Source organism: Polypterus senegalus, chromosome 14 (assembly GCF_016835505.1).
Source record: "Polypterus senegalus isolate Bchr_013 chromosome 14, ASM1683550v1, whole genome shotgun sequence".
NCBI lineage: Eukaryota > Metazoa > Chordata > Cladistia > Polypteriformes > Polypteridae > Polypterus > Polypterus senegalus.
This window is the reverse complement of record NC_053167.1, coordinates 5,475,343-5,486,716: the sequence shown is the minus strand read 5'-3', so window position 1 is coordinate 5,486,716 and position 11,374 is coordinate 5,475,343. Positions and strand designations below refer to the sequence as shown.

Here is an 11,374-nt window from a genome sequence, read left to right as displayed (position 1 = left end):
GAAACTCAGTAGTGCGCAGGTAAGCGGCCTGCGTTAAGACACCGATCAGGCACAAGGAGCAGTAGGAGCAAATAAGGTAGTAAAGTTTTATTTATTTGTTTATTTTAGATTAAACAGTCCTTAGCCGTCCAGAGGCAGAACAGTTAAGTGGGCGACAGCGTATTGGTTCATTAATACGGGGGAATACAAACAGTGCGAGTGAAGAGCTTATAAGTAAGAAGAGCGCAAAGCTAGAAGAGACAGAGAAAAGTAAAGTTAACCTCATAGAAAGGCAAACAGCAGGCAGCTGAGAGGGAGAACAGTACAGGAGCTTAAGGGGAAAAGGTGTAAAATATCTGTAGCAGATCTTAGTGTTACCATTTAAGTTAAGGAGCAGCTGAAAGAAGAAGAAATTTAATTTTAAGAAAAAAAAAAATATATAGTTAAGGCAGCTTAGTAATCCCAAATCAAATTTTAATAATGAGGCCAGTGCAATGCAAGTCCTGTTGGATGTTGGACTTTTAGATGATGGTTTGGAAGAGCCAGTTGTCTATGAGGGCTACATCTGCAAGAGATGCCAGCTGATCCAGCACCTCGAGCTCAGGGTCGCTGAACTGGAGGAGGAGTTGGCTGACCTGCGTTGTAATAGAGAATTGGCGGACTTGGCCCAGGTGTCCTTTAGAGATAGTGTGCACCCCTAAGGTGGCGCGGAGGAGATTCCAGACCAGACAGGTAGGAATAGGTGGGTCACGGTCGCAAGGCGTAAGGTAAAGGGTGCACACTGTCCGGGGGCATCAACCCCAGAATTAGAAGTGTCTAACCGTTATCATGTCCTGGCGGAGCTGGACGGTGACTCTGATAATTCTGAGGTGGTAGGCAGGGTTGAGGAGCCCCAACGGGCCACCTCAAAACCAGTTCCCAAAAAGAGAGAGGTAGTGATAGTTGGGGACTCAATCATTAGGGGGATTGAAGCGCAGGTGTGCTCCAGAGAGAGAGAGTCTCAGCGGTGTGTTGCCTTCCGGGAGCACAGGTGGGAGACCTCCTGGAAGGGTGGATAGGCTCTTGGCCAGAGCGGGTGGATCCAGTTGTCATTGTCCACGTTGGAACAAATGACATACATAAGGGTAGTCTGTCAGTTCTGCGATCCAAATTCAAAGAGTTAGGTACCAAGCTGAGGAGCAGAACTGACAAGGTAGTCTTCTCCGAAGTTCTGCCTGTGCCACGCCAGTCCAGGTAAGATTGAGGAGATTAGAAGGCTTAACGCGTGGCTCAAATCTTGGTGCAGGGTAGAAGGGTATAGGTTTATGGGGCATTGGGACTCCTTTTGGAACAGATGGGACCTGTTCCGCCGTGACGGGTTACATCTGAACCGGAGGGGCACCAATGTATTGGGGAGGCGTATGTGTAGGCTAGTCGAGGATTGTTTAAACTAGGGAATGGGGGGCAGGGAGTTTAGGACAGGCCAGATTTAGATCTATACATGGAAGAACAAACAATGGTGTAGAAATAAAAATGCATAGTAATGTAAATTTTAAGCAAACACGTAAAGATAGAAGGATTAACACATTAAAAATAGCTTGCCTTAATGCTAGAAGTATCAAAAATAAGGTAAGTGAGTTGGAGTTGTATGTAGCAGAGCACAATTATGATATTATAGCAATAACGGAAACCTGGCTAAATAACAAAGATGGGGATGAGTGTAACATAGAGGGATACACATTTTTTAGGAAGGATAGACAGAACAGAAAAGGAGGTGGGGTTGCTGTTTATGCCAAACAGGAATTAAATGTAAGTCATCTTCAGTTGGATGATGAGCCCCATCTTAGTGAGGACATGTGGCTTCGCCTGGAAAATATTAGGGAAAAGGTCTCATTTTAGGAGTGTGTTATAGACCACCCAATTCAGACAGTAATTTCAACACACATCTTTTAGTAATATCAAAAGGCAAGTTTACAGGGGATATTATAGTCATGGGGACTTTAATTATCCAAATATTAACTGGGATAACCTTACAGATGGAGGAGCACAAGAGCAGGAGTTTTTAGAAGTAATCGGCGACTGTTTTTTAACACAGCATGTTAAAGCACCAACAAGGGGTGAAGCCTATCTGGATTTAGTATTCTGTAATAATCAGGATAGAATTGAGGGTGTAGAGGTGATTGAACCACTAGGGTCAAGTGACCATAATGTAATACAATTCTCAGTATTTTGTAAGAGTACAGATGCAAAGACTAAAATTGTTAAGTTGAACTTTAGTAGGGCTAATTTTGAGCAGATGCACAAAGTCTAAGTAGGATAGACTGGGATAAGCTTTTAAATGTGGAGACAGTCGAGGAGCAGTGGAACAGGTTTAAAATGTTTTACATGTAATGCAGGACAGATACATACCTAAATGTGGAAGTAATAGGAAACTAAAAAGAACTCCACGATGGATTAATAAAGATTTAAAAAAGAAGTTGCAAAGGAAAAACTGCTGTATAAGGCATATAAGACTAATGACTGCAAAGAGAACCGTAGCGTATGAGAAAATGAGGGCAACCATTAAGAAGGATATCAGAGAGGCTAAAAGACAGTTGGAGAGGAATATAGCAGATAAGGCGAAAGAAGACCCCAAGAGATTCTTTCAGTATTTTAGTAGTAAAAGAACAGTTAAGGAGGAGGTCAAGTTCATCAGGAATAGTAAAGGGAATTAAAAGATACAGACAATGAAATAGCAGATGCCCTAAACTTACATTTTTCTGAGGTGTTTACAAGTGAGCAAGTGGATAACCTGCCAGAGGTAAACAACTACTAAGGAGGTACTGAGGGATTTGGAAATTGTAGAGGGAGAAGTGCTGCTCAGATTAAATAAGATGAAATCAAACAAATCACCAGGCCCAGATAATATTTATCCTCGTGTTCTTAAGGAGGCTAGTGAGTACATATATAAACCCTTGACACATATTTTTAGGAAGTCACTGTGCACTGGAGAGATTCCAAAGGACTGGAAAATGGCAAATATCATCCCATTATATAAAAAGGGTGACAGGGCAGATCCAAGCAACTATAGGCCAGTAAGCTTAACAAGCATCACAGGAAAATTAATGGAAGGAATTATTAAGGATAAGATTGAGCAACACATGACAAGGACAGGAGTTATTCTGAACAGTCAGCATGGGTTCAGAAGAGGGAGGTCGTGTTTTACTAACATGTTGGAATTCTATGAGGAGGCAACAAAAGGATACGATCAAAGTGGAGCTTATGATATTATTTATCTGGACTTTCAGAAAGCATTTGATAAGGTGCCACATGAGAGGTTGGGCATCAAGTTAAAAGAAGTGGGAATTCAGGGTGATGTTTTTAGATGGGTGCAGAATTGGCTCAGACACAGGAAGCAGAGGGTGATGGTGCGAGGAACCTCATCAGAACTGGCTGATGTTAAGAGTGGTGTTCCACAGGGGTCAGTGCTAGGGCCGCTGCTATTTTTAATATATATAAATGATTTAGATAGGAATATAAGTAACAAGCTGGTTAAGTTTGCAGATGATACCAAGATAGGTGTATTAGCAGATAATTTGGAATCCGTTATATCATTACAGAAGGACTTGGATTAGATTTGTGGCAGATGAAATTTAATGTCAGGAAATGTAAAGTATTACACATAGGAAGTAAAAATATTAGGTTTGAATACACAATGGGCGGTCGGAAAATCGAGAGTACACCTTATGAGAAGGATTTAGGAGTCATAGTGGACTCCAAGCTATCAACTTCCAAACAGTGTTCAGAAGCCATTAAGAAGGCTAACAGAATGTTAGGTTATATAGCACGATCTGTGGAGTACAAGTCCAAGGAGGTTATGCTCAACCTTTATAATGCACTGGTGAGGCCTCATCTTGAGTACTGTGTGCAGTTTTGGTCTCCAGGCTACAAAAAGGACATAGCAGCACTAAAAAAGGTCCAGAGAAGAGCGACTAGGCTGATTCCAGGTCTACAGGGGTTGAATTATGAGGAAAGATTAAAAGAGCTGAGCCTTTACAGTTTAAGCAAAAGAAGATTAAGAGGTGACATGATTGAAGTGTTTAAAATTATGAAGGGAATTAGTACAGTGGATCGAGACTTGTATTTTAAAATGAGCTCATCAAGAACACGGGGACACAGTTGGAAACTTGTTAAGGGTAAATTTCACACAAACATTAGGAAGTTTTTCTTTACACAAAGAACGATAGACACTTGGAATAAGTTACCAAGTAGTGTGGTAGACAGTAAGACGTTAGGGACTTTCAAAACTCGACTTGATGTTTTCTTGGAGGAAGCAAGTGGATAGGACTGGCGAGCTTTGTTGGGCTGAATGGCCTGTTCTCGTCTAGATTGTTCTAATTCTAATTCTAATACTGCATTATATCATAAATGAAACAAAAAAAAGACAACTAAGTCAGCTAATTGAGCTCAAACTGCAAAGTGATATTGTGGATAAATAGAAGAGCATGGCTAAAATTTTAGTTAGATGTCAACATGAATACCCAACAAAATGTGGTACAGTCTTGTTAGCAGAAGACATGAGAGAAAAAAATAGAAGGATGTCTGCACTCCGGGGGTAAGTAGTGTGTTTTTTTTTTTAAAGGAGAGCAATTCTGCATTTTGCACCATACCACTAAGCACAACTTCTTCATGATGCCCACAAGAACCTAAATAACTCTTCAATGAAAACTAACATTATAAATGAAACAACCTCTTTCTCAAATACACAACTTTAAGACTGGGAGGAGTAAAAACTAAAAAAAAGTTTCCAAGTTAGCTAAAGGTGAAGTCCCAGTGAGACATTGTATTGCTGTTGGTATAAAGGAGCCCCAGTAGTGTTTCTTCACACACTTTTACTGAACAATTCATTGGCTGCAAGTACTCAATGCTAGTGTGTCAGAGACAATGTGCGGCATTATTCATAGTGGTGCTCAGTTTTGTTTTCATTATTTCCTTAGCTTCTATGTCCCGAGTGTGTCAAATAACTAAGCCTGCATTTTGAATTAACTTCTTGATTAGCTGGGCCTTCCTTGAAGTAATGTAGCCGAGAACATTGCATTGGCCATAACAGAGTTGTAGGACATGTAAAGGATGTCACTTCCCATGTTAAAGCAGCACAGCCTCATACAAAGAATCTGCTCTACCCTTTCTTATTTAGGTCCTCTGTGTTATGAAAACCAAAGATTCTGCCAGAATATTTGATCAACCTGACAGAATGCACACTTCCTATAGTAAATACGTGATCTGATAATTACTTTGAAGACATCGACTGAAGAAATGATTTAAGGATAATGCTTCTTTAGTTGCTTTGTCTCACTGTGGTAAACTACTCAAATATGACTTATAGGAAACTTTTAACAAAGTGCTTGACTTAGCAGAAATAACTGGAACATAATAATAATAATAATAATAATGTTTTTTTATAATAATATTTTTATTTTTTATTAATTTTATTACAATCCATACAAAGCAATCAAGTTTTTATAAAAAGAAGAATTGAGTTAAGAACAGATCGATCCCCACCCCTGAGAGAGCGAGCAAGCCAAACAGCGTAAAATTTAAGGCTTGTAAACATACCTAAATTAATAAATTCTCTGTGCTTTATAAACTTATTTTAAAATATTACTGATTAGATCCTGCCATGTTTTGAAAAAAGTCTGTACGGATCCTCTAACTGAGTATTTGATTTTTTCCAATTTCAAATAATATAACACGTCGGTTTCCCACTGACTTAAAAGAGGAGAGTTTGGGTTCTTCCAGTTTATCAGAATAAGTCTGCGTGCCAACAGTGTAGTGAATGCAATCACAATTTGTTTGTCTTTCTCCACTTTAAGACCCTCTGGAAGAACCCCAAACACAGCTGTTAATGGGTTAGGAGGGATTGTGAGTCCAAGACTGTCTGAGAGGTAATTAAAAATTTTTGTCCAGAATAATGTTAATTTGGTGCAGGCCCAGAACATGTAACCCAGTGAGGCTGGGGCTTGGTTGCAACGTTCGCAGGTTGGATCATGCCCTGGAAACATTTTGGAGAGTTTTAGTCGAGACAGGTGTGCTCGATATATAATTTTGAGTTGTATAATTGTATGCTTTGTGTTTTATTTTATGTTTAATGCTTTATTTATGTAGCACCTATTCATACACTCAAGGACACTTTAGAATTCAATAAACACATTAACAAGACAGTAGAAATTACATACAAGAAAATGAATAATACTCATTGAAAAGACGTGTTTTAACAGTTTGAAATGAATAATAAATTTTTCCTTGCGAAGGCTGAGAGGAAGAGCATTCCAAATTTTAGGGGCTATCACACTGAAGACTCCGCCACCCATAGTTACTAACCCGTATTTACAGTATGTACAGTGAGTAAGTTACCATCCGATGATCTTAATGCACGGCAGGAGTGTAAGGAAGCAGCAACTCAGACAGATCATGAGGGGTTAAACCATGAAGGGCTTTAAAGGTGGGAAGAATATTTTTAGATTTTGATTCTTGAAGAAACTGGTAACCAATGCAAATCATAAAGGACAGGAATGATGTGAGCTGTTTTTTTAGTGTGTGTAACAACAACAACAACATTTATTTATATAGCACATTTTCATACACACAGAAGCTCAAAGTGCTTTGCATAATGAAGAATAGAAAAATAAAAGACACAGTAAGAAAAGAAAAGTCAACATTAATTAAAGGACAGATTAAAAGAGCTGAGCCGATACAGTATAAACAAAAGAAGATTAAGAGGTGACATGATTGAAGTGTTTAAAATTATGAAGGGAATTAGTCCAGTGGATCGAGACTTGTATTTTAAAATGAGTTCATCAAGAACACGGGGTCACAGTTGGAAACTTGTTAAGGGTAAATTTCACACAAACATTAGGAAGTTTTTCTTTACACAAAGAACGATAGACACTTGGAATAAGATACCAAGTAGTGTGGTAGACAGTAAGACATTAGGGACTTTCAAAACTCAACTTGATGTTTTCTTGGAGGAAACAAGTGGATAGGACTGGCGAGCTTTGTTGGGCTGAATGGCCTGTTCTCGTCTAGAGTGTTCTAATGTTCTAATCAACATAGAATAAGTGTAAGGTCCGACGGCCAGGGTGGACAGAAAAAACAAAACAAAAAAAAAAACTCCAGACGGCCGGAGAAAAAAATAAAATCTAGGGATTCCAGACCATGAGACCGGCCAGTCCCCTCTGGGCATTCTACCTAACATAAATGAAACAGTCCTCTTTGGATTTAGGGTTCTCACAGAAGGACTTGATGATGATGGTCACGTGGACTTCTGGCTTTTAGTCCATCAATGTTGGAGCATCATGATGCTTTGAGTAGGTGGTGGTGGCTCAGGCCGCCACCACAAAGAAACCGGAAAAAGAAACAGAAGAGAGAGTTGGGGTCAGTACAGATTTTAGAGCCACCTTGAATAGTTATTATGATGAATTAAACATACAGAGTATCAGGATTAAGTTAAATTGAAGTTATAAAAAGGCCATGTTAAAGTAATGTGTTTTCAGCAGTGTTTTAAAGTGCTCTACTGTATTAGTCTGGCGAATTCCTATTGGCAGGCTATTCCAGATTTTAGGTGCATAGCAGCAGTGTAAGCAAACAAGCAGCAGAATTCTGAACATATTGCAATCTATTGATGGGAGGAGATGGGGTTAGAAAGAAGTGCAAGATCTTTCACATTTTCATTTGTAAAAAGCCCTCTCTCTTAAGGAGATGAACAAGAATCTATAGAAATTGGGAAAGCTTGAATTAGCCCACAAACATGGCAGTGCAGAATGACATATGACCTTTGTTTCTATTGTGAAGAATGCAAAATGTCCCAAACTACAGGGAAACTAAAGCCCACCTGTTTCTGAAAAGTATTGGTGTAATCAAACCTAATTAAAAACACATTTATTTTTAACAGCAATAAAAATTAATAATGAAAGAATAGTATTTATAGTTTCCGGTTCAGCTGAAAACTTTATTAGTTCCAATTTTGCTGTGGTGTCAATGTCAAACTGTTAAAACTACTGTTTTATATTGCCTGTACTGGTGATTGAAGCATTGGGGAAGGCCAAATAAACTTCGTCACACCACCAACTAAGTTCTCAGTAGGTTGTCTGCAATGGGAGGAAATTTCTATTTTTGATGCTGGCGTCGTGTAATTCTTTGGTTCAAAAAGCATTCTCCAGTTGTTGACTATGAGATTTGTAAATTCCTTGCTTGGAGTCAAAATTGTTTTTCATGTAACATTTTAATTCCTGTACAGCAGCGTCTCTGTTGTCCTGAAGTGGTAACTTTACCATCTATTTATTCTAAGTTCAAGGATCTATTATATAAACAGCAGTTTTGTTATACTTCCTTTCCACTGTTCCTATGACTGTGCCATTGATCTTTTACCGGGTGCCCCACCTAAGGCAAGGATTTATCTTCTTTCTTGAGCTGAACTAATGCTGAGAATGAATATATCCATGAAAAGCTTTGGAATTAATTCCAAAATTTGGAGCTGTGTTTTTGTCTCAAAAAAGGTGGTGTTTTACATCCTTGCATACCTTTTTCAGAGATAAATAAATTACCTATAAAGAAAGAACTGTTTCTTCTGTATGATTATACTGTAGCTCTTTTCAGTCAATGATTGGATCCACAATATTCACAACGCTTGACCTCAGTAGTGCCTACCCTACTGTATTGGACAAAACTACTAGTGGAAAATTGCATTCAATATGACATCTGGCCATTATGAATACCTAGTAATACCATATGGTTTGGCTTATGCTCCTTCTGTATTTCAGTCTTTCATTAAGATACTTTTCAGATTTATTAGAACTTACGGTGTTAGTTTACATTAATGATATATTAATTTATTCTCAGGATATGAATTTTCATATTGCCCAAGTATAACAGATTGTTTCTCGCTCTAGGATAAATAAGTTCTTTGTAAATTTAGAAAAGTGTACCTTCCATCAAACATGCCTCGTTATTTTTGGGATATTATATTGATTGCACTGGCTTTCAAATAAACCCTGTGAAGGTTTCTACCATTTTAGACTAGAAACAACATGACTCTCTTAAGTAAGTTCAGGGTTTTGTAGGTTTTGCGAAATATTACTGATGCTTTATTAGAAACTTTAGTTTATTAATAGCTCCTATCAAGTCTCACAAAGGATAGTTGGAAAAAATTATCTGAAGTCCTGAGGCACAAACTTCTGTTGATGTACTAAAAGAAATGTTTACCTTAGCGCCTGTTCTCCACTGCCCTTCCAAGCGGGGTGAATCCATCAAGTATCAGGAATGGATCTTCTCCTTTTCCCCTAAAAGTATCTATGTCCTAAACAAAGAGGTAGGAAGGATGTTGGAGTGGGGTCACTCTACTTTTCTTGGACACAGTGGTATTTCCAAATCTGAGAAGTTTGTTTTTTTTTTAATTTAGATAGATAGATAGATAGATAGATAGATAGATACTTTATTAATCCCAAGGGGAAATTCACATAATCCAGCAGCAGTATACTGATACAAAAAACAATATTAAATTAAATAGTAATAAAAATGCATGTGAAAGCAGACAATAACTTTGACTAATGTTAGCATTTACTTCCCCGGGTGGAATTTAAGAGTCGCATAGTGTGGGGGAAGAACGATCTCCTTAGTCTGTCAGTGGAGCAGGACGGTGACTGGAGATGACACTGTTAAGTGGATGCAGTGGATTCTTCATGATTGACAGGAGTTTACTTAGTGCCCGTTGCTCTGCCACAGATGTTAAACTGTCCAACTTTATTCCTACAATAGAGCCTGCCTTCTTAACAAGTTTATCCAGGCGTGAGACATCCTTCTTCTTTATGCTGCCTCCTCAGCACACCACCGCGTAGAAGAGGGTGCTCTCCACAACCATCTGGTAGAACATCTGCAGCATCTTATTGCAGATGCTGAAGGATGCCAAACTTCTAAGAAAGTATAGTCAGCTCTGACCCTTCTTACCCAGTACATCAGTATTGGAAGTCCAGTCCAATTTATCATCCAGCTGCACTCCCAGGTATTTATAGGTTTCTACCCTCTGCACACAGTCACCTCTGATGATCACGGGGTCCATGAGGGGCCTGGGCCACCTAAAATCCACCACCAGTTCCTTGGTCTTGCTGGTGTTCAGGTGTAAGTGGTTTGAATCACACCATTTAACAAAGTCTTTGGTTAGGTTCCTATACTCCTCCTCCTGCCCACTCCTGATGCAGCCCACAATAGCAGTGTCATCAGTGAACTTTTGCACGTGGCAGGACTCCCAGTCGTATTGGAAGTCCTGCCATGTGCAAAAGTTCGCTGATGACACTGCTATTGTGGGCTGCATCAGGAGCCATTACAGTGGGTGAATATGACTACAGATGAAGGCTTTTAAGACCTATAGTTGCTCAATGAATAAATGAAACTTGACCTCAGTAAGGTTTTTGGTTAGGTTTGTTATAACCCGTTCCTCTACTTAGCCATCCAAGTATTTACAGGTATCTTTGCTTTAAACTACATGACTTATCCAAGTTCCTTACACCAGATAACAGGTCTTAATTTGTCTCAAATATCTGGAAGGGATTCCGATCAAAGTCTGGCATTCTTGTGCAACCTACTTTGGGTTATGTTAGGCCAGATAATATCAAAACACCAGGGGCCTCATGTATAAACCATGCATGTGCACAAAAATGTTGTGTAAGCCCATTACCATGGTCATTTTGAGATATATAAAAAATAATCTTGATGTAAAGCCACACACATACGTATGCACATTTGTGCTCAGTTTTGCAAACTGGCGGCACCCAGCACCAAAGCAGTACTACTGTATCTGTGTGGTTTCTCTTTCTTTTATATTCACATCCACCATGCAGGCTTTATCAAATACACTGAAATGAATTGCATATTGTTTACAAATGTAAGGCACTTGACTTAATCGTTCTGTAACAATATAATGGTGCATGCAATTGCCAAACTATTACAAATACCATAGCTGCTTTAGCGTTGTTGCTGTCAGTGCACCACTGAGAGTATTTTCACTGATTGTGTCTGTGTGTCTTATTGCAGCTGCACGGCAACTGATCGGAAAGCTCTACAGCAGATTGTGTTGAGAGCGCAGAGGATTATCAGGATACAGCTTTCAGGCCTGGATATTTATAAGACATGCTGCCTCAGGAAAGAAACCAGTATCTGCATGGATTCCACTCTCCTATACCACAGTCTATTTGAACTTCTCCCTTCTGGCAAAAGCTTCAGAGCCTTTCATGCTTGGACCTCGAGGCTCAGAGACAGTTTCATCCCAAGAGCTATAAACACACTCAATCAGTCCATCAAGTGCTCCCCACAGAACATTTTGTACTTCGACTGCAACTGTAATTGTAATTCTAAGTCTACAGTGAAGTAATATTGCACAACCTGA

At 39.1% G+C, this 11,374-nt stretch overlaps 1 long non-coding RNA gene across 1 annotated transcript in view; it reads right to left on the bottom strand.

Moving 5' to 3' along the window:
• Positions 1–9,145: 9,145 nt before the first annotated feature.
• LOC120515110 overlaps positions 9,146–11,374 on the bottom strand; it is a 70,624-nt gene continuing 68,395 nt past the window's right edge. The window contains exon 3 of the long non-coding RNA XR_005630589.1: positions 9,146–9,292. This is a non-coding gene — a long non-coding RNA (uncharacterized LOC120515110). The remainder of the gene's footprint in view (positions 9,293–11,374) is intronic.